Raw genomic sequence first — 24,224 nt, 5'->3', positions numbered from 1 at the left:
AACGTCTGCACTTCCCAAATTGAGATCTGAACCAAAGCACAGCCATCCTTCACAATTCGCACTTCTCTGAATTTTGTAGCAAACCTTTCCAGCCAAATGTGTAATATTTGAAAATTGCACATAGTGGGGCAAAGTGTGCCTAAAATTACATATATTAGTAAATATAATACAAAAATGCATTTTATTTGGGAAATCACATACAAAACTGTATAGTTGAGTAGAATTTAAAATGCCGGTGAATTTTCATGAGGACTTTTTATTTTTTAAACACACACACACACCTGGTATGGAAAGGTAGAGAACGGAACTTTAGATTGGAAATGCTAGAAACCAAGAGAAACTTAAATGGACACACTCGTCCATCCCTCCTTCTGAGTAAGTAAACATGCCTTGTACTGGGCTACAAAGCACTTCTTGTACCCCTGCCCCCCACTACTAATCTTCACGTGAAAGGCAAGTCAGATGAGACCTGTGAGGTTCCTGCTCAGGTCTTCTGAATCTGGTCAGGGCTGCAGCAATGGGGGAGAGTTGTCCTTCCCCCTTTGCCATTTTGCTGATTGTTAAGTCCTTGCTCTCCCCTGAAACTGTTCCTGTTGATCTTGATTTGTTGGGTTTTGTATCTTAGTTTGTTTTGTTGCTGGGGAGGATCTTAACTTTCAAGCCAATATGGTTTCTCTTCCTTGTTTATTTTTAATTTATTTTAAAAGCTAACAAGCCAATAGAAGCCTTCCTTTTGATACAGCATTGTCCCTGATATAGCATTGTTCACTCGGGGCATTTTGTTCATGAAATACAAATGGGAAGCTGAGGACAGTCAAGCCACTGTTTGAAGTGGTTGCAAGGCTTCTTTTATAAAAGAAGGAAAGAAAGAAAGAAAGAAAGAAAGAAAGAAAGAAAGAAAGAAAGCGCTCCAGCCATATATTTAAAGGTGAGTCCACCCCTGTTGTTGTTTAGTCGTGTCCGACTCTTCGTGACCCCATGGAACAGAGTACGCCAGGCACTCCTGTCTTCCACTGCCTCCTGCAGTTTGGTCAGACTCATGTTTGTAGCTTCGAGAACACTGTCCAACCATCTCGTCCTCTGTCGTCCCCTTCTCCTTGTGCCCTCAATCTTTCCCAACATCAGAGTCTTTTCCAGGGAGTCTTTTCTTCTCATGAGGTGGCCAAAGTATTGGAGCCTCAGCTTCACGATCTGTCCTTCCAGTGACCACTCAGGGCTGATTTCCTTCAGACTGGATACGTTTGATCTTCTTGCAGTCCATGGGACTCTCAAGAGTCTCCTCCAGACCATAATTCAAAAGCATCCATTCTTTGGCGTTCAGCCTTCTTTATCGTCCAGCTCTCACTTCCATAGATCACTACTGGGAAAACCATGGCTTTAACTGTACGGACCTTTGTTGGCAAGGTGATGTCTCTGCTTTTTATTTTAAAAGCTAACACCCCTAGGAAATTCTTAAAAATCAACCACCCACTCTGCAAGTCACTCAAGACTTCCCTCCACACACACACACATTTTTGCAAGGAACCAATAAAAGATTGTGTGTATGGTGTTTGCCTCCCTTTAACTCTGCATGCTGTTTTCTTTTTTAGGGTGCCCAGCTTTTCATCCATGAAAATGCCATGGAGAGATGAAAATATGGTACCCAAACGGCAATGACTGACAGACAGAGGATTGATTCCTGTGGCTGCCGTCAGACTTAATGCTAACTTAATGCACACGATTTCACACCCCCTCTTGTGAAAATGTTTGCATAATCCACAGTTTGATGGCTTGCAAAACTGTTTTGGATCATCTACCTGGGACTGTTCCATTGTGGGGGCGATGCTTCTATTTTTACTTGTGGCAGCAGCGTTTTTCTTTTCCACATTCCATTAACTTTTCAACAAAGTTTTTTGGGGGGTGCTGGGAGGGGGCGCAATATGGCAAATATGCTTAACATTTAGAAAATAGTCAAGCAAGCCCGATGGCAGACTGTTTTCCACAGTGTCAGATATATCAGGGAAGACGGCAATCGGTGAGTCCGTTGTTAGATTACATGCATAAACCCCAAATGTTCCACACCAGCGATGGCTTTTTAACATGCCTAAGCTCCAAGGGCTGATTCAAAGAGACTTTGATGGAATAACCAGAGTTTATGCATTAGACTTGAAAGGCATTTGAATATATTCCACTTCAGTGTTTTAGCTCTGGCACATCCAAGATTTACTTCTAACCCTCTTTCAAGAAAATTGAAACTGTTTTACATAGCTTTTCAAGTACTTCCAGAGAAATGCCACTGGAAAAAGTAGACATTTGGTTATACAATCTTAATAACTTCTTTGATTATTCAAATTTTAAGTTATAACCTCAGGCAAGCTTTTTATTTTAAATCCAGCAATACTCTCTGGGTGGGGAAAAAAGGAGAAATCAGATACATAGTGGGAAAGACTTATTTACCAACATGAAAGATATAACATGTTTATGGTACTGACTGAGTTTTAAAGGAAAAACCCTCAATGCTTTATCCATTGTTTCATATATCCCAGTACATTTCCTTCTTTGGAAGACTTCTCATTTTACATTTTGCTTGAATAAATAGAAGCACTATTATATAAATCTGCCAAAGTATCATTCACTTGATCAGCTTGCCTACTGCCTAAGGCTGGTGGAGATGCCCTTCTCTGTGTCCCACCTATGGTGCAGACAAGGTTGGTGGGGACCCAAGGTAGGGTCTTTTCTGTGGCTGCCCCCAAATTGTGGAACACTACACCCCATTAAGCTTAGGCAGACCTCTCTCTAGCCATTTTTGGCCACTTAACAAAGGCCTTTTTCATTCTGACAGTTACCAATCTTGCTGGTCAGATCTTGTTTATCTGAAGACAATGCTTCTTTAAAAATGTGTTATGCTTGCCTCTTGTATCTCATTTCGATGCTGATTTACTGTGAGGGTGTGGTTTTAATTGCTGTAAGACATCGTGCCTAATGGTGTTTGTTTGCTTGTTTAATAATGTCTAAATAAATAAAGGGATACCATGTGCAAATGCTTCATTTTTGACTGCATGTGCCATGAATTAAGGAGCCAGGGAGGATCATGGCTTCACGCCACATAGGGGAACCAAATAACTAATAGCAGAAGAAAAATAGCCTGCTTGGGCTGTTCCCTTATGCAAGATTCTGTGGAAGAGTTTGTTCCTGCAGGATTGTTCAAGATGGACATATCTGTGTACAGTTATACCTTGGGTCCTGAACGTCCTGGAACTCAGATGTTTTGGCTCCCGAACGCTGCAAACCCAGAAGTGAGTGTTAAGGTTTGTGAATGTTCTTTGGAACCCGGACATCCGATGGGGCTTCCACAGCTTCTGATTGGCTGCAGGAGCTTCCTGCAGCCAATCAGAAGCTGCAATTTGGTTTTTGAACATTTTGGAAGTCAAATGGACTTCTGAAACGGATTCTGTTCAACTTCCTAGGTATGACTGTACTTACGTTCCCTGATTATTTCCCATGTTTCCATCTATATACTCATTCTGTTCCACTCCCACATCATTTGCATGAAAATTTGCCTTAATTTTTGAACTGTACTTTTCAATATATGCATGAATCATTGGATGGTTTTTAACAAAAAAAATTGTATCCATTTTGGTACTTTTTTTTTTTAACATTTGCAAAAACCAAAGGTTAACTGTGTCTTGAGCCTTATCCAGGAAGGAGGAATTAGACTGGATCACTTACAAAATGATTCTGCTTTTGCAATCTCTTGCACAAAGGGAAGGGCATACCACTCTAGTGTGAAAGGTAAAACATGTGTATCCAACCTAAATGTGTTTATCCTTCTCTTTATCCATGAAAACAAAACCCTCATAGTCTCTCTTTCAGCCAAATACTTTTCTTCTCCAGATCTCTTCTTTATCAAAAGTGGAAATTATGCCACCAATTATACCATCCAAAATAGTCACTGGGTGCCCATTACTCTTGCACATTCCACAATGCAGTCCTAGAAGCAATAAATGTGTGTGCAGCTATCGTATTTTCCCGGGTACAAAAAGAGCTGTGCTTTGATTGATTGCAAAATGTGATGTCCCCAAAGTAGAAATTGATGATGAGGGCAGCGTGCAACAAACAAGAAACAAATGTGAATTCATTCTAGAAAATGATAATGTGGAGTTTTTGGTTCTTGGTTTATTGTGATGGGAATAAGCCTAACCTCCTCTCACGCTCCTGCTTATTTCTTCTCTTCCAGTGTGGTTGTGAGAAGGAGTTGGGTAGCTTTCACTTCTGTTTTTGATTAATAGGGACTTTTGTCGTGCCATCCAGACAATCAGGATATGGTTATCCTTAACTATAGTTTGTTTGGAACTAACCAACATCAAACCATGGCTTATTTCAACAAACCATGGTTATGGCTATTCACAGGTTAGGGTACAGACAACACACTAAACTGTGGCTAATCTGAAACAGAAATGGAAACTTTCAGCTTCTCACAGCTACATTGGAAGGGAGTGGGTGAGCTGTCAAAATGGTTCACTATGTCCAATGTTGTCAACACACACATCCCCTTATTAAAAAACCTCATAACTCCAAAGGCTCATTGGTCCTGACCAGCTGAGTTAAAGAACAAATACACATACTTTTATTTCAAGAAAATGGGGTTTCGGCCTGTCCAAACAATTTTGCCTCTTTTCTCTTCGAAATTCCCCAAGTGATATGTGCAACGGGTTGCTACGATATAGATCAGTTAATGACTTTATGTCCAAAATTAATACCAAAATCTGTTTGGCTAACATGAAAGGTTGTCACATCCAAGGGTACTTCTTCTGCCCACCCCACACTTTCTTGCAAAAAAAGGCAAAATGTTTGCAAAAGGGTAGCCAGGGATGAGAGGAGAGGGAGAAGCATAAAGGAAAAGAAATTCAATTTAGTTGACAAACAATTTAAATGCTTAATTAGGAATGGGGAAAAAAAAAAACCCCGAGCAGGTGGTGCATTATTCTGCCAAATGAGAGCTAGCACATGGCGTTTGCTTGAATCAAAATGAAAAATGTGAAGACCCGAAATACAGGGCTGTATAATGGCATTTGAGCGGCTGAGATGAGCTTCTGATTATGTGAAGAAATCCAACCAGGGTGGGTGGGGGGAGAGTGGGGGGGGGGGACAGACTCTGATTTGCCTGCAGAAAGACGGATCCCCAATTCTGCATTTGAGATTTACATGGATTGATCATTGCATTAGCCGGGGCTACATTTAGCTGTGCATTCCCAGCGGACAGGCGAAATGATGGCCCAGAAGAAAACTGCCACATTTCAAACACTCCAGCTGTGCTTTGCCACCATTGCTACCTTCTGCTGCCAAATTCTGTAATTTATTATTTTCCCTCTCCCTCCTCCCGCCTTCTATGAAAATATTGCTAATCTGTTAAATGAAGGAAAGACCAACAAGAGAATAACACAAGGAGAAAATGTGTGTGTGTGTGTGTGTATGATCTGTTGAAACTTTAGAATTTCTCTATGCATTGCTAAAAATAATGGGGGACAACCCCCACCCCCATTCTGGCAAATATGGGTTGTACTAGCAATTAAGAAATCTTTGTTTTGGGGTTGACTGTGCCCTTAAAGGCAGAGGAGGTGGATTAATAAGTGTGTAGAACGCAATAAAGAATACTGTTAAGAATGATAATAAATAATAAGGCATTATTTTGTTATTTATTGAAGCCCGGAGAACAGGCTCTAGAGGACCAATTGTGGCCTTGTAGAAGACGGAAGCAGCTTCGGTCCTGGTTTCGTGAGACAGGTCTGTGTTTATGTCTGTATCAATACGGCATGGCACAGTGCATAGATCTTTTTTTCCTGTAGCCAGGCAAGGCCCTGTAACGTCTCTACTGTCAAAAAGAAACATGTTTTCATTAAAAAAATATGCTGCATGTCTATGCCCACATCACATATGCAGAGAGAGGAAGAGAGACCCCCAGCCCCTATGCATTTGGGGTTTTCTTTCTTTTGTTTCCTTCTGAAAGGATTTATACAACTGTGGAAAGGGGAGAGGAACAAGAGGAAGGGATGGCTACTGAACAGAAGGGCCTGTCTGATCATTTTATCTCTGGCCTGGTAATAGCTCCAGTAGTTTTCATGAACCAGGGTTTGCATGTGTGGCAGGTGGAGGCAAAGGTCATAGGGCTAATGGCAGCCATACTGATAGCAGACCCCTTGAAAGACTTAAATAACTTCCGTGAGCTGAGAGGGAAGGCATACCTGTTAACACAAAGCGGACCAAATCTGGGATGCCATCTTTTGGGTCCACACTGCTGCATGACTCATGTGACCCATGTGAGATCATGCTCCCCTCCCCAGCACTTTTTTTGGGCACAACACCCAAAATAACATGAGATCGCAGGAGCCATTGTGATTGCTGTCTTCTCATGAGAAAAAAATGGAATGTCCCTGGAACGAGTATGGGAAGGTGGGGGCAAAGGTCATGGGCGTGATGAGCTCCAATATTAGTTATAATCACAGTAGCACTATTGAAATGAATGGATTTAAGTTCATTTATGTTAATGGGTCCTTTTTTGAACAAGACTCATGTCAGGTGTCACTCATAGATTCCTCCCAAATGTGGTGTTGCTAAACAGGTACTCCGATATTCTCTTTGGAACTCAGCCAAGCAAGAACCTAAAGGAAAAACCAATGTCTTTCCAGCTTTTCTGCTGCCTCAAATTTTAACGGATTAGTCCTGGAGGTGAGGAAGGAGCCCTGTGATCAGGGAAGCGAGCCAAAGAAGAAAAAAAAAGGGGGGGAGAGTAGTACATTTTTATTACTGAGACTGAAATTTCACAGAGCATTTAAACCGAATGTTTCTCCAGTGAACAGGCTGGCCAGGTCAAGCCAGAGAGAGAGAGCTGACCTTTGAAAAAGTTTGACCAGGCCATGGTTTGTGTCTCCTGGATTGCAATAGAGCAGCAACTGACAGCGAGAAGGGGAAGGACATCCTTCACTGAGACCAACGAGTTCCGGGGTTAAGTCAGATGACTAAGAGCCACAAAGGGGCTGCTTATAAGATGGGGTGTGGGCAGTGGGGGGTGCCAGGGGTGCCAGCCGCACCGGGCGCAACATTTTGGGGGGCGCGTTTGGCCAGCCCTCCTCGAGGAAGCAGGAGCCCCACTGTCCTCGGACCTCCTCCGAAGCCGGGCGGTGGGGCAGAGAGACCTTCTCCCCGCGGCAGCCTTCGGATGGCTGTCCTGAAGACTTGTGGTGGGAGCAGTGGCGTAGCGTGGGGGGTGCAGGTGCAGGGGGGCCTGCTGCACCTGGCGCAACATCTGGGGGGGATGGAAGAGACTCGAGCACTAAAATCCACGGGTTAGGGGGCGCAAATTACTTGCCTTGCCCCGGGTACCGAGAACCCACGCTACGCCACTGGGTGTGGGGAACCTCAAGGCCAGGGGCCCAGTGCAGCCCTCCAAGCCCCTCCTCAGCCATGCCACAAACTCCCCAGTCCATATCTCTCACCAGTCTTCCTTCACACCTTGTTTCTGACTGCCTGGAATGTACCCTTGAACTCAGCTAATACCTCTTCTTTGCCTAAATTGCTAGAGAGGGGTGTGAGAGAGACATGTGTCTGAGCAACCATCTCCTCATATAAATCTACCTGATGCAGGATAGGCCCCTTAGTAGTGGCACAGCGCTTGTCAGATTCATTGCTTTGGCAAACCTGGTTGACTCCCCCTCTTTGTCCTCCTCTAGGTGGCAAGTTAAAACACAGCTATTCGGGTGAGCATCTGATCAAGGTGAAAGAACCTCCGCCTGCTTGATCTTTTCAACATCTGCTGTTGTAATATGGCTATCGCTGTCACACTTCTTCTGGCTTCAACTCCTCGGAACTTAAGCCAGCTGCTCCTTGACTCAGGAAACCAGACTGAGCTCCCTTTCGTAGCCTTTCTGCCAGACATAAGAAGCCCTGTTCATTGCGTGTGGAGCAGAAGTCTGAGAAACCTGCCCACCGTTCCCTTCCCACAACTCACCATGCTTAATCCAGGTGTGCCTCCTCCTCCATTACTGGTGATGCTGCTCACCTTCAGTTTCCTCCCACCCTTCTCTGAGGCTTTGGGGGTCATAGCTCAGTGGTAGAGCACCTGCCTTGCAAGCAGAAGGTCCCAGGTTCAAACCCTGGCATCTCCAAGTAGGGTTGGGAGACAGTCCTGCTTGAAATCCTTTAGAAGTGCTGCCTGTCAACATAGACAATACTGATTGAGATGCACCAGTGATCTGACTCAGTATAAGGCAGCTTCCTATGTTCCTATGGGTCCTTCCAAGCCTTGTAAACCCCTGAAGAGAATTCAGAAACTGACTTTGAAACACCACCCTCTCCATTTTCAACCTGGTCGTGTTTTCTACAGGTTGGACTGGCAGAATGGAAGAAGCTCCTTTTCCTCAATGTGTCGTAAAATGTATTTTTAAAAATAACACCAGCCAAATCATCCATTAGTTAGGTTTCCTCCGTGATGGAATGAAGGTATATGAATTGACATTCAGGAGATGTGAATGTCAGGAGATCTAGAACATGCCAGTTGATCTATAATTTTCTTTGGGTTTGTTAACCTCTCAGAGGCTTACATGTTTGCTTGGCTGTTTTCCTTGACATGGGTCAGTTGAGCAGGAAAAAGATCAAGATTTCTCTGATTTAGCAACATATGGAAATATATCCACTAAAACAAAGAAGGGGGGGGGCTACTAAAATAAAATATATTCACTTCTTTTCCATTAAGAGGTTTTCAGTTCCAATCTAACGTTGCTTGAAGGAACTGAAATTCCTAGACAGGACAGTGATAACCATCCTGCTATCTTATTTACCTCTACTTTGTTCCAGAGGTTATCTCTCTTTCTGCAGACATCTGCTACCTGATACAGACCTGAAAATATGTTTCTTGTGGGTCCAGGTTTTTCAGCTGCCGATGTCTGCTTGCGATATGGAAGGTTTCCTGGCCCTCAATCATTCTTGTTGCTAATCCATCCATTCCTCTTACAGGACCTGGATAGGATCAGGCACACCAAAGAGCTGAAGCTTAAAGGCTGGGAAATCTTGCACACCATCCTTCTATGCGACCAGAGCAATCCCCACTGGAAAGGCCGCAGCATGAGAAGGAGCTGATGAATGACGGTTTGGGGATGATACAGTGACGGCACTGCAACTATAACCGTTCAGTGGCTGGTGATGCTATAATGCATCTAAGAGCTGTAGTTTCTTTTCTAACGAGAACTTTTGTCACTTTTCTTACAGTTTGGGCATCCTGTTGTATATCAGCTTTGTAATATGCTGGGCTGGCTTCAGGGTGTTGGGTGGGTGGGGGGGGAACCAGTTATGTGCCCATTCAGTGGAGCCATTGAATAAGAAAGGAGCAGAGTGAATGGGAGTGAGAACCCTCTGCTCAGATGACTTGTGTGTGCCAAGCATCAAATGATCAGGGGAACAGGCTTCTTAATGGAAGCCACAAGCCACACCCACTTTTAGTCAAATCATGGTCCCTTCTAAGTACAGTCACTAGGGCATCCCCTGAATTCCTTGCGATTCAAGCACCACCCAGGCCCATGCTGACCATCACACTATCCTTTAGACCAGAGCTTTCCAAACAGCTTGGTCAAACTCATGTTCATAGCTTCGAGAACCCTGTCCAACCATCTCGTCCAATCAAAATTATATTATTAACATATACAAGCAGAAAAGTTGTTTTCCTTCATTTGCAAGGAATCATACAAAACAAAGTGGTACTAATAAAGAAAAGTTCCAGGGTGGCAACAGAAAGCAAACTAAAAATGCTTTTGCAGTTCATCAAAACTATCCAGCAATATCAAGTTATAGGAAAACTGGTGCTATTAACAGTAAACCTTCTAGTTGGTTAATTGGTTCGGCAACTTCCATGCACATGACGTGTGATGCTAATTATTTCCCCAAAGAGTTAATTGATAACTAATCAGAGGCAACTATAGTTGCAAATGGCAACAGAATATCTGTGAAAGGAAGAGGAGCAGGTTTGCTCAAGTGTGTTGCATATAGAAATACTTTTTGTAATGAAGTGAGAGCAGTAGTTTACTTGCTCGAATGAACAAATAAGAAAGTTTTGAGAATTTAAATTCTAGATTAAAATTGATTATTTCATTGAGAAGGGGATTGTAACAAAAACACTGGGGCCTAATTTGAATAATAGAGTGCTTGGTATCTGGTGGGCAGACCAAAGCACTCGTCAGCAGAGCTATGAGATTCAGGTGAGGGTCAGATGCCTTGTCAATCCCAGCAGGTATATAACTTGAAGACCCGGCCTGCCCGGGGCACAGCATTCCAAATGTTGTGATATTTCATAAGCAGCTTCAAAAAAAAAACAAACTCTGTGCATATCCCTGCCTGGTTCTCCCAAGATCTTGCCCTCCAGAGCCCATTGACATTTTGGTGCCAACCCCTCGCCTAGGCTCTGTGAAAAAACAAACAAAAAACAAACAAACAAACAAACAAACAAACAAACAAACAGGAGCCTAGCATTTCCATCCAGTCAAACATTTACTCAGTTCTTTTCAAAATAAAAGCAATTTGTTTCTTTTCCTTTTTAAGCAGGAAACGAGTATCTTGCAGAGGGAAATGGTGCTGTGATTGTCACAAGGGCTAACCAATTAGCACTCTTCTGATTCTGCTGGTGATGGAAGGAACTGACTGCTACTGAGTTCAAACCAGTTTAGAAGTTTGCATTTGTGGCCCCAAAGTGCCGAGTCTGAATCCACATTGGACTCGCCACCCAAGCTGCCGATGCCTGAATTGTAGCTGAACCTTTGTGAACTCATCCTGAGGTTGCTTTAGATGTCTGGGTCAATGCAGACAGCCTTGCTCATATTCTTTGCCTCCATCGAACAGAGCAAATAAAAAACATTCAGTTAGAAAAAATAATAATGTGATCCATGAAGTGTACGTTCTTATCTTTGAGTTGCCTGATTTATTCTACCAACATAACTCAGGTCTGCAAATAACTCCATGAGAGACTCAGAGGCGAATGGAGGGAGGGAGAAAGTCCAGAGAGGTTTTCCAGACTCACCCAGCCTTTTTAACATAGTGCTTGTTAAGTCTAGAAACCCTCAATTTTTAATTTTTACAGGATAGCAACTTCTGTTCATGAGTCTGTACATGAGCCTGTAATTCTGTAGCAAACACATGGCTATGTAACAGAGCCCTGGAAACAGATGATGAAGAAGAAGAAAAATGTGTGAATGTAGCAAAAAATTAAGAGGAGAGGAAAGCACAAAAGATTGATCACAACTTGGTTTTCGTTAAACACAATCAGCTTGGCTTGAGTTTTGTTTTGCTTTTGATCGTTTTTTTTGTCACTTGGCTTTGACACCATAAGAGGCTTGGATTGGAATTACCACCAAAACCACTTTTCATTTTATTATTATTATTCTGATTTAGAAAAGGGAATGGCTTCTGGCTCTGGAGTATAGACATATGGAAATCTGCTTTTCTTTCCAACAAGGAGAAATAAATTGTCGAGCAGGGGAGAATGGAATGTTAGCCTCAATAAAGAAAATGGAAGCTTCTCTAACTCCTTTCATTTTTGATACTTTTCACAGATGTGACCTTTTTCTTTTCTTTTTTTTCACCCGCTTCCAGTTATTGTTTCATTCTGATTTATAGGCAGACTAATTCAGAGGAAGCTGAAATCAAGGCAGATGTTTTTGGGACATCAGCATCAGGTTTATTTTTTGTTTTTTGTTTTCCATAGGCAGTCCAGCACACATTTCAGAACCAGGAAAACATTTTATTATTCCTGAAGAACAGGATGAACCCATTCAGAAGAGCAAAAGAAGGAGAGATCGGTGATTTGGTTGGCTTTGTTATCTGGTATCCAAGAACATATGGATGGAAACCCTCCCGAAACAGCTGTGTACAAATTGCCATTTGCTGCGGCTCCATTGTGCTCCCACTGCTGGTGTTTCAAGCCAAGCACCTAGGACATTAGCCAAAATCCATATGTATCCTGTAGATTTTGCGGGAATTCTGCTGTTTGATTTCTTTCCCCTCAAACCAGCCTCCATCTGGTCTGAATTCATAAGCTGCATTCTGAATACACAGAGCCACGTACGTTTCAGACATCCGTTGTGCATGTGCAGATGACATTGCAGGTGTGAAACCTTCATTGTTCAGGGGTGGCATGTTGCAGGTGCGAGGAAACAATTCAGGTGATGTGAGGGGAAACAAAGAAGGAAGTGGTGTGTACAGAGATGTAAAAATACAACTTGACATGCATTTGTGGTGGTGGAGAAAGCTATCTCGCTGCATTCTAAGCTGCTAAAGGTGTGCATATGTCATAGACTGGCTGGATGCAGAAGAGTTTTTATGTGCTGTATTATTTGTTGTCTGATGTAGATAAGTCCATGCTTTACAACAGTTTTGTTTGCTGTAGTTGGGGAGAAAAGGGAAAGAAACAGAAGCAAGTCTGTCCAATCAATTGCTGTTTTGTACCGCCGGGGCCACATGATATGAGATCAGGATATTGCTGGGCCATAAAATGTAATGCTTGCTTCTTCTTCATTATTAATTCTGAAATTTATTTTTGCAATGAGTGAACTAACCAATTTTGGCTCAGATATCTTGTGTATTCCCCAGCTTGGTAGATGTGTTATTATTTGTCTTGAGCACTGTTTGTCCATGACAGATGGTTTTAAGCAAATAAACAGACTTGAGCTGAAGAGTAAAACAACAGATATAAAAAAGCGTGAGAATGAAGGAAGAAAAGAAAGGAAGGAAGGAAGGAAGGAAGGAAGGAAGGAAGGAAGAAAGAAAGAAAGATGGAAGTGAAGTAAGAGCATATTTCTGTTGATTCTACCTTGGGGGGGGGTCTTAAGACTGTCATTAATTTGCAGGAGGGATCCAAGTGCATGCTAGATTTGCACAGTTAAAAGTGTGCTCTGCTGCCCTAGTGTGGTGAGCAGAACAAAAGAAACAGAATTTTTGCAGTTAGGAAAGTGACAGAGGAATGCATTGAAAAAATGTGGAATGAATTGGGAAGATATATAAACATGTTGCCAACAAATAAGGATGAATGCTCATTGTCATACAACCTCCCCACAAACAAATCAAAACTCATTCTCAGTGAAGACTGGATACAATCTCAGTTCCGCATAAGCTTTGTGTAAGCAAATCAGGATGAATGCTCAATAAACCAGTCATCCGAAGGAACCTTTTCCCTGACAACAAGCAATAACTTTACTAGATAGTGTTTTCTCACTATAAAAAGGGGAGGAAGTGGTAGATGGTTAAGTATTGGCCACTTTGTTACTATTGAACCATTTTATGTTTTACCTTCTCCCACCAATAATTTTGACCCCAGAAAAAGTATGACAAATAAATAATTAGTTCCATTGGACTGTACATGGACACAATGCTCTTCACAGACTCAAATTAATACAAGTCCAAAATGATTCCCCATTTTACAGGTGCAGAACTGAGGAAGGGAGACAGCAGCTTATCTGCGGATTCCAGTACAGTCGTACCTTGGTTCTCAAATGGAATCTGTTCCGGAAGTCTGTTCGACTTCTGAATATGTTCAAAAACCAAGGTGCGGCTTCCAATTGGCTGCATAAGTTTCCCGCACTCAATCAGAAGCCATGGAAGCCACTTCGGATGTTTGGCTTTCAAGGAACATTCACAAACCAGAACACTCACTTCTGGGTTTGTGGCGTTTGGGAGCCAAAATGTTCAACTCACAAGGCATTCAACAACCAACTGGACCAAATTGAGATTTAAACCAGATTTCTCCTCTCCCAGATTCCACAGCTTTCCAGGATACAGTACCTAATCTCATCTTCCTTACAAACCAAATCAGAACAGATACTGGAGAGACTTTGTGAATTCCGTAATAAAAGCCTTCTGGCATTCATTCAAGAGTGATTTTGCCTGATCTCGTTGACATTTGATGTGTCCCCCTTTTTCTTTACTCCTGCTGCTAATCCCCAAACTCTCCCCATCCCTGGTTTATCATTATATTGTAGGTTGCATATCCTCTGGGACGTGATAAATTTGGATGTGTTCTCTACCTTTTCTAACACAGCTCTCATCACCTCCAGCCAGTTTAGCCAATGGCCGGGGATGATGGGAGTCATAACCCTACAATATATTGGGGCGTGGGATTGAATAACACTGAATCTAGTGCATTGCCAGTGCTTAAAAACATATTTGGTAGTAATTAGGATCACAGTTCCCTTGAGATTAATGGAATCTCATTCTCTGCTGCCCCTCCTCGACCGAATCCCTTTGAAGAGGAATTTTAATGCAAATGAGTTCAAGGCCTGCTGCCATCTGAAACAAATAGTTTTGTTGCTCTTTGTGCCATGGAAATTTTTCTGTCTGGCATTTTTTGATGCAATAAAGCTCCTTTGTAATTATCTGGGTATCACGATAGCTGTATCTCCCAGTTCCAAATCCCATTACTGTATACCTGAAAAATGATAATTGTCTTGATCCCTTAAAAAGCACATATGTGATTATACGTTGACAACATTTTGAGGTTATATAGGTAGATTTCTCTCACCACCACCCCTCCCCTGTGTCTCTTACAACCCAACCTATTATGTAAAACATAATTTTAGGTAAACCAAGGTGGAATCTATAGGTAAAGGTACCCCTGACTGTTAGATCCAGTTACGGACGACTCTGGGGTTGCGCACTAATCTCGCTCTATAGGCTGAGGGAGCTGGCATTTGTCTGCAGACAGCTTCCGGGTCATGTGGCCAGCATGACTAAGCCGCTTCTGGCAAACCAGAGCAGCGCACAGAAATGCCGTTTACCTTCCCGCCGGAGCAGTACTTATTTATCTACTTGCACTTTGACGTGCTTTCAAACTGCTAGGTTGGCAGGAGCTGGGACCGAGCAACGGGAGCTCACTCCGCCGCGGGGATTTGAACAGCTGACCTTCTGATCGGCAAGCCCTAGGCTTCGTGGTTTAGACCACAGCACCACCCACGTCCCATTAGATGGAATCTACACACCTATAAAAAACATTCTGAAAATTCTTTTTTTTAAAAGCGTATTTAAAAATACAATGAATTTTCCATGAGGCTCACCATTCCCATCTAGTGTCACATTGTATATTGCACTTAAAACGTTTTATTTGCAGTTGTACAGCTGAGTCTCAAGGCATCTGGAGCCATCAACGGTGTTTTCCCTTTCTAGATTTTTTTTAATTGGTTGGGATTTTAGTATTTTAATTCACAATCATTGTTGCTTCATCTAGAGTTCAGGCACTAGTTGTAATATCTTTTAAGTAACATATTGTTGGGTAACAACTTTAACTAAAGAGATGCAGTTCCTAGCACGAATGCAATGCATCAGTAATATTTGTGGTGGAACTGTAAAAAGTCTGTTGTGTATGTATATCGTGATGTGGGAAGTTTAGGACGCTCCATCCATTTGTCATATTCCTTTTATCCCCCAAATTTCCTCTCCTCTGTTCCTCAACGAGATGTTCTGTTGTTCTTTCAGCATGTTCCAAACGTGAACTTGCATTACAATTCTTACCAAATAATAAACAGCTCTGGGCTATAAAACCTCTCAGATTGTCTTCTGCAGACAGGATTTGCATGCTGACTCAGACCCCCCTATATTTATAAGCTATTGCCAAATGACGGCAACTGCAGGATTTCTAATAATGCTATGGAAATTACTCACATTGCAATGGGAGTTGAATAAATTTACATTTGTAGGATTTTTGCTATTTCAAAATTTATGGCAGATTACCTTGTTTGTGCATGTCTGAGTTTTAATGGTTATTTTTTATAGCAAAATAGTGGTTTATGATGGTATTCCCAGCTGAGATTGATGCGAATCCACCATATGGAGTTTTATAATAACCCCCCGCTACACAGGCACACACAACACACACTTGCCTCTGTGATTCTTTTACTGTGAGATGGCATCTACTGTATGTTATTGAGGCTTAGTGATTGAAGAATATTTTAAAATCCTTTGGAAGTTCATGTTTTTGCACATGGATCTTCCGTTCTAGATATCACAGCCTGCATGCACACCTATACCTGTAAAGTATGTTCCCCCTATAAAAGAATCCTGGGAATTGTAGTTTAATGGTGCTGGGAATTGTAGCTCGATGAGGGGAAATAGATAGTGCACATGATTTTTTGGAGGGTGTGGGTTTCAAATGTATGGTGTGTACACAGCAAATGGGACATGCAAAATAAAAATTGGCATCTACTCGCCTCTGGACAGGAGCATTCCTGTTCAGGATACAAGCCAGTAGGGATAGAGATGCGGGGATTCAGTTTGGATTGCATTTTGGTATGATTTGCACTTCCTGAAATGCAACACAACAGTCCTTTGAAATCCGCAAGCTTGTGAATTTTGTGAAGCAGTTCTCCAAAGCAAACAAGAATGCATAAATTGGGGGAAGTTTGCATACCAATGCATGTATCAGCAAAACAATACTCAAAGCAGAGTTTTCTGAAACTGAAGCAAGAGAAGAGGAAGTCCAAGAGGCAGAGATGAGTTCGGCTGGTGAAGAAGCACGGGCGTTTTCCCCTCTTGCTGCAGCAAGCTTCCTTCCCTCACGGTCTCCCTGTACCAGAAGAGGCATGAAAAGGGCAGAGAGAAGTTAGCTTCATGCAGGCACAGTCTCCAATTGCTTGGGAAAAGCCCTGGAGGAGGAGGGGATGAAGATGGCTGTGAGGAGGCGGGGACTTTCAATCTTGTCAATTGATTACAAGGAGCAAGGCCATCACCTGCTGCGCTCCTTAGGCCTGACACTCAACCAAGTCTGTGGAAATGGTGTTTTTTCTAATAAAGAGTTAATTCCAACTCTGAACTTTGAACCATGTGATTACTGACCAGCGCACTCCTGTGACACTGTATTATTTCATGCTGAAGTCAGAGAGTGCACGGGCAGCCATTCTTAAGGGCATGTCGAATCAAGTGGACCCCCAATGCTGAAACGGGGGGGGGGGGGAATGTGCTTTGCGACTTCTTGATTTTAGGTTCCAGCAATTAGTTGCCATTATTTCTCACTGGTCCACTGAAATAAATGGGGTTTGTGTGTCTGCATCACAATCCTGGCACCCTTAAGAAGCTGACATGATTCACCCTGCGTAAGTCTTGTTGGGGCTGCTCACTAATGCAGACTAGTGTCAGTGCACCATATATTGTACTTAATAAATTTTTATATTATTTGGATTAAAATGTCAAGGAGTGAAGATTTAAGATTAATCAAAGTAACTCGTTTGCCTTGTGACCGTGGTTTAATCAACACCAGTTTCAACCCTAGTTATGCCAAAGATTAAATTGAGATAACACCCAGGCAAGGGAATCGTCGTCGCAAGTGGTAATTATTTCTAAGTTTATATAGGTAGAAAGCAACAGTAGGGAAAGGCTTTCCCTTGCTCTTCCTGCCTATATGAAGAGTTCAATCCAGATCAGACTGAGGCACTGTTAGTGGGTGGTTCCCTAGACCAGGTGGATGGGAGGTCGCCTGCCCTTGATGTTAGACTCCCTTTGTATGAGCAGGTATGTAGCTTGGGGATATTCCCGGAAAGTGCTATTTTTTCTAGAAATAAGACATAATAAAACATCAAACTTCCCTGTACGTGGCTACCTTCAGATTTCTTCTAAAGGTTGTGTAGGTATTTATCTCTTTGACATCTGATGGGAGGGCGTTCCACAGGGCAGGCGCCACTACCGAGAAGGCCCTCTGCCTGGTTCCCCATAACATCACTTCTCGCAGTGAGGGAACCGCCAGAAGGCCCTTGGACCAAGATCTCTGTGTCCCGTCTGAAAGACTGGGGTGGAGATGCTCCTTCATGTATACAGGGCTGAGGCCATTTAGGGCTTTAAAGGTCAGCACCTTCCTCAAAAACTGTGGCATTCCTTGTTACTGTTCCAGGACTATACACAATGGAACCATAAATCCTGCTTAATGGGCTGACGCTCCAAAAACCATGTCAAGTAGTTAATGCTTACGACCACTAAATTTTGCACTGTATTCAGTTGATTGTTTCATAGTTTCCATTGTTTGTTCAAGTGAAGGAAACCATTAGAAAGTCTAATCGCGTCTTTATTTCATCCAATTAGGAATGCTGCATTTTAAGATTTCATTTGATTGGCTATAATATTTCAATCTCAAAGGATGCATGCTAATTGCATTTGTATTTTGGAATTTCATAAAGAACTGAGCCCTTTACCTGCCAAAACAACAGTGATTTGTACAATTATTGAAAATATTCACTGCTGTGTGCTTGATAAGAAGATTGCTCCATCAGAGTATGGGAACATTTTGGGTCATAAAAACTTTGAAATGCAAAATGAATCAGTCAGAGCCATATAAGTGATGTGAAATAATAGTAGGACTAGTTATGTCATCAATGTACATGGTGCTGTGTAGAATATAAGAGGATATATCCCTGGCCCATGGGATTTTACAGTCTCGTCAATTAATCTATCAATCAATTAATCACGGTAGATCCATGAACATACAATTTAGAAGATATAATCCATGTGAAATATTTGTGTTTGTGTGTGCATTATGCAGTCATTATTATGCAAGTAGCAGTTTTGGATATTGGTTCTTCCATAGAGCAAGGATATCTTTCAGGTCTTGATTCCCCACCCACCTCACCCCCAATATCTAGGGATTCCTTTTTTCTTATAGTCAAGTGGTATATTAATTTGAATGAATGAATGAATGAATGAATAGTTCTTTATCACAGCTTGATTTTTTAAAAAGAGACTTTGCTGTGATACAGTGACTGGTAGAAGCAAGGGACAGAAATATTGCCAGAGTGATATTTCTGAAAAAAAATGTTTTTGTTGTTATAATGATGATGATGATGATGATGATGGCCATCTGACTGGCTTGCCCCAGACACTCTGGGTGGCTCCCAACAGATTAAAACATCAAGCACAACAAAACAACAAACGTTAAAAAACTTCCCTATATAGGGCAGCCTTCTAAAAGTCAGATAGTTGTTTATTTCCTTGACATCTGACGGGAGGGTGGGCACAGCTACCGAGAAGGCCCACTGCCTTCTGGGTAAAAAGAGTATGAACCTAAGTGTGGCTGCTCAGTTACCAATGTATGTGAATGTGTGGTTGCCTGTAAATAAAGCATAATCTTTATGAAGAAGAATCTGTTTTAAAAATGGATCAATGGACCACCCCCAATGAAATCAGAAAGGATATAATGCATGTATGGAATTCATAAGGGCAGGGCCATAGCTCAGAGGTGGTGCACATGCATTGCATACAAAAATTCTTAGAAATTAGTTTCTGACATCTCTGGGAAGGGCTGGGAAAGACCCATCTCTGAAACCTTGGACAGCTCCTGCGATTCGGTAGGTGGTAGCTTCCAGAAGACACAGGTTTGTTACCATTGCTGTTTGTTATTCCATTGTTTCTATATAATGCCATGTGATCCCAAGGACTTGGAGCTATTTGATTTGCCTTCCCTATGTATGGTGCTTTATAATATTTTAAAAATAAACCCCAATTCCATTTTTATGAACAGTTTTGAAGGGGTTGCACATCTGTTTCATTTAGGCTCATATTTCCGAGTCACTGGTGGAGGTTAGGTGATCATCTGTCAGGGAACCTTTAGCTGGGATTCCTGCACTGAAGGGGATTGGGCTAGATGACTCTTGGGAACCCAACTCTACAATTCTTTGTATCTTTCTTATAGTCAGCCTATTGGCATGGTTCACCCTTCTGCCTTGGCCCTCTGCACATTGTACTGATGCAGTCTAGTTAAGAGGGAGCTCAGCTACCCAATCACTTCAGCCTCTTAGACCATGGGCTACTGCTGCTTGAGTGATGAGCATCTAACCAGTCACTACTAACATTTGTTAAGGACTTAAAATTTCTTATGGACTCTTTGCGCAAAAGAGAAAATGAACTTGTACTATCCGGATCTGAATATTGAAAAAATACTGGTTTATAGAAGAAAGAACAGTTGGATCTTAAAGAATGAACATCATATGTAGCTGCCGGAAATCCTTTTATTTTATTCTATCTTTCTTTGGTTTTTTCTTTCTTTCCCCTTTCTCTTGCTTTCTCCTTCTTTAGATTTCTCCTTTTCTTGCATTTCTTCTTCTGATTTTGCTCTTTTTAAAGATTAAGTAGCTGTTTTATCTCAGTATATTATAAAAAAAGATATTTTGTAATGGGTTTGTATTTCTGTGTATCTTTCAATAAGTATCAATAAATAAAACTTAAAACGGCGTGATGAACATCAAACCAAAGCTGAAGCCTTGGCTTTTGGATTCAGCATTGGACCACACCTTGCTTCCAGCACAGAAGCAATACTGCGATATTCTCTGGTCATGGGTGCAACGCTCACCTCTCACCCATAAGCTGAATCTCACGATATTAAAAAGATCATGTGAAACTTGTATACTTTTGCCACAACTCATTCACATCAATAGTAAATGCCAGAAAGAGATCAGGGCACGAGCCTCTTATGTTCCTCCTCCCTGCTGAGTTCCTCCTTTCTCTTCTGTCTTGTTATTTACATCAGAAATGCATAATCATGGAACTGAGCATGTAATAAAACTTGATTTATACTAAGTAAATTAATGTAAAGCTTCTGCTACTGCCCTTGTTTATTTTCTCTGTTATTTTGTGCATCTGCACTGGATTTATTAAAGGGATAAGGCACAGAATGAATGAATATATATATATATATATATATATATATATATATATGAATAATCATTTATCCTCTTTCACAAAAGCACATGATTTATTTTAACTAATGCATATTTACTCGTACGTACAGAAAATGAACATTTCATAAATGCTGAATGGTGATATTATCTAAATATATGCCAGTTATCTGAAAACATTTGAAATTAGATGTGAGTGCCAGATAGAGAGATGTGATGAATAGGAATTATTTTACTAGCTGCAATGTCATTGCACTCAGTGGGCCTCTCCACCACCACTCAAGGGAATAGTACAGGCACCAGCGTAAATAGAGCACCTGAGAGATGTCAAATGGGGTTTCAGCTGGTGTGCTGCTCTGGTCAAATGAGATCACCACAGGGGAAAGGTAAAAAGATGAAGGTAAAGGACCCCTGGATGGCTACGTCCCGTCAAAAGTGGCTATGGGGCTGTGGTGCTCATCTTACTTTCAGGCCGAGGGAACTGGCGTTTGTCCACAGACAGCTTTCTGGGTCATGTGGTCAACATGACTAAACCACTTCTGGTGCCACAGAACACTGTGACATAAACCAGCGCACACGGAAACGCCATTTACCTTCCTGCCACAGAGGTACCTGTTTATCTACTTGCACTGGTGTGCTTTTGAACTGCTAGGTTGGCAGGAGCTGGGACCGAGCAATGGGAACTCACCCCATTGTGGAGATTCGAACCGCTGACCTTCTGATTGGCAAGCCCAAGAGGCTCAGTGGTTTAGACCACACTGCCACCCACGTCCCTACAGGGAAAACTCCACAGAGGAAGTAGTTAGGCAAGCCAGGAAGCCACCTAACCACAACTGGGCACAGGGGTCTCATGTGCTACTACCTAACCCTTGTGAGAGCTCACACCTTGGGCTTGCTTGGGATTCTGCTGCTGCTACTGTTCCCCATGATAGACAGCACCAGCCTCTCTCTTATACAGCCATGATCTTGCGCCAAGTCCTGCCACCTCAGTAGCACGTAGTAACTGAACACACAGAGGGATATTCTACAATAGTACTGCTGTGTAGGACTAACAGAAGGCTCAGTTCTCTCTGTGTGGATTTCTAGGTTGCCAAAATGCAGTGCTGGATTAAACCCTGTGGTGGTCCCTTGTGGGGGCTTGTGTGCACGCTTTAGTGGGATAACTTTGAACTAAGAAAACTTGATGGTAATTTTCTTTCAAGATCCAATCAATATCATTTTGTTCCGTTGTCACAGGGCCCTTAAAAGTTGTGGGGCCCATAGGCTACTGCCTGCTCTGCCTATTTGGTAATCTGGCACTGCCAAAATGGCATCATTCATTGCAAAGAGGCTCAGGGGAATCCCAAGTTGCGTAGAAGTGCAAAAGCAAACCAACAAAAGGGTGTGGAACCAAAATAGTCCAAGAAAACTGAGCATGTCCAGGGAAAATGACTGACCTTTCTGGAGTGTGTGTGCAAAACATTTTGGGGGAGTGATGGAATAGAGTGTCTTGGGAAAGGGCATGGCTGGCTTGATCCCTTTAAAGCCCCCCCCCCAAACACACGCACAATGCAAAATTTTATTGCAGGTCTCAGTTGTTATTGTGAATGAACTCTTGCCTATAACCAAAAGCTGAAGCCTTTCATAAGAAGGTACCTTAGGCTGTACGTTTGATGAATAAGTGGCATTCAACTGAAACACAGAGGACAAGCAGAAGTCTCGACTTAAGCCCTTATCAAAACATTTTAAGCAATGAGATTGTTCTTACATGGTATAAGCTCACACCACAGGTAGCTTTTTCAGCATCTAAAGAAGGTGGACTCTCCTCTGTCCAGGATGACATGACATTCTGTGAACCTAAAAGGAAAGAAGCATTTTTCACATCAATGAATGTTAACATTCCATTGACATTTATCTTTCTGACCCATGTATTGGCAGCTACCGTGCTGCTTAGATGTGACATTGGATGCGAAGACTATAGTTGTTAAACAAAGCTTGGACAAGATTGTAAAATCCTGACTTAATATTGATTGAGCAATATTACTAAGTGCAGAGAGAGTCTGGGAACTTTTTAATGTTGGGGGGGAATATTTCACGTTAGAGGAATAGGTGGCGAACGATGTGGCTGAATGGTGAAAGAGATGAAGAAAAATAAACACGCAAGTAAGGGATAACAAGATGTTGCTGAAAAGGATCTGAAGGTTTTAGCACCACAAAAGAAGCACGCACCGTTTGACAGATGCAATTCTGAGTTAACCTGGAGGGTTCAATAAGTATGAGCTGAATTCAGTATTGGACATACATTTGAAATGGAATAAAGCAACCAGTGGGTGAAGGATGGGTGCTGCTCACATTATAGGAAAGACTTGGGTAAAACCCCCCCAAAAAACAGGATGTGCAATGTTGCAGATAATAGAGTCTATCTCTTCCTGTTTCAGTCCTGAAAGTGGCAATGGGGTCTGCAGCCAGGAGGGAGAATTGATTCTCACCATCTACATATTTAAGCCATTTAGCATGTATATGGACCTCTCAGGGACGCGGGTGGCGCTGTGGGTTAAACCACAGAGCCTAGGACTTGCCGATCAGAAGATTGGCAGTTCGAATCCCCACGACAGGGTGAGTTCCCGTTGCTCGGTCCCTGCTCCTGCCAACCTAGCAGTTTGAAAGCACGTCAAAGTGCAAGTAGATAAATAGGTACCGCTCCAGCGGGAAGGTAAACGGCATTTCCGTGTGCTACTCTGGTTCGCCAGAAGCAGCTTAGTCATGCTGGCCACATGACCCGGAAGCTGTACGCCGGCTCCCTTGGCCTATAGAGTGAGATGAGCGCCGCAACCCCAGAGTCGGCCACAACTGGACCTAATGGTCAGGGGTCCCTTTACCTTTACCTTATGGACCTCTCTGAATCCCACCTTGAGTTTCAGGATATAGAACTCAAAAGTATATCTGAAAAAGCTTTGAGAACTACACATACTCAATCCCATCCATTTTAATAGGTCTACTCTAAGTATGGCTAAATCTGGATCCAAACAAAAAACAACAACGATTAAACAAAACAAGACAATACAACTGGTGCAACATATCTATGGAGATGCCATAAATGAGAAGCTTTCAAGGGCTGAAGAGATTATGGCTTTGCTCATGGTGTTTAGATACTACAGAGTACATTGAGAAGCAGCTGGGTGCATCTAGCACAGCTGACTTTGCACTCCTTGGAGAAAAGGTGGGATATATATGCAACAAATAAATAAATGTGCTAAAATTAAGTGACACTTCGAAATCTTGTAATAGCAGACAACCTCTGTCCAAGTAGGATTTGTAGCCTGATGAGCAGATTAAGAATTATGATGGTGCCGGCCTGCTCACTGTTCATTACAGTGGCCTCTCTCCTTATCTGCTCTCCCAACAGTTATGGAAAATGGGTATTTAGGCCTAAAAGAGGGTGTACTTTTTACTATTCTCATGCCTAAGCTTAGAACCAGAGTGTAGTTGAGTCCATACACACTGGTGTTAAGCCCACACAGAAAGGCTTAATTTCTCCTCTTTGAGCCATAGACAGCGGGATGTTCCTGCTCCTTTTATGTTGAGATG

Source organism: Podarcis vaucheri (genome assembly GCF_965113315.1).
Source record: "Podarcis vaucheri genome assembly, chromosome: 12".
Lineage (NCBI taxonomy): Eukaryota > Metazoa > Chordata > Lepidosauria > Squamata > Lacertidae > Podarcis > Podarcis vaucheri.
The sequence above is the reverse complement of the archived record's forward strand: the minus strand, read 5'-3'. Positions refer to the sequence as shown.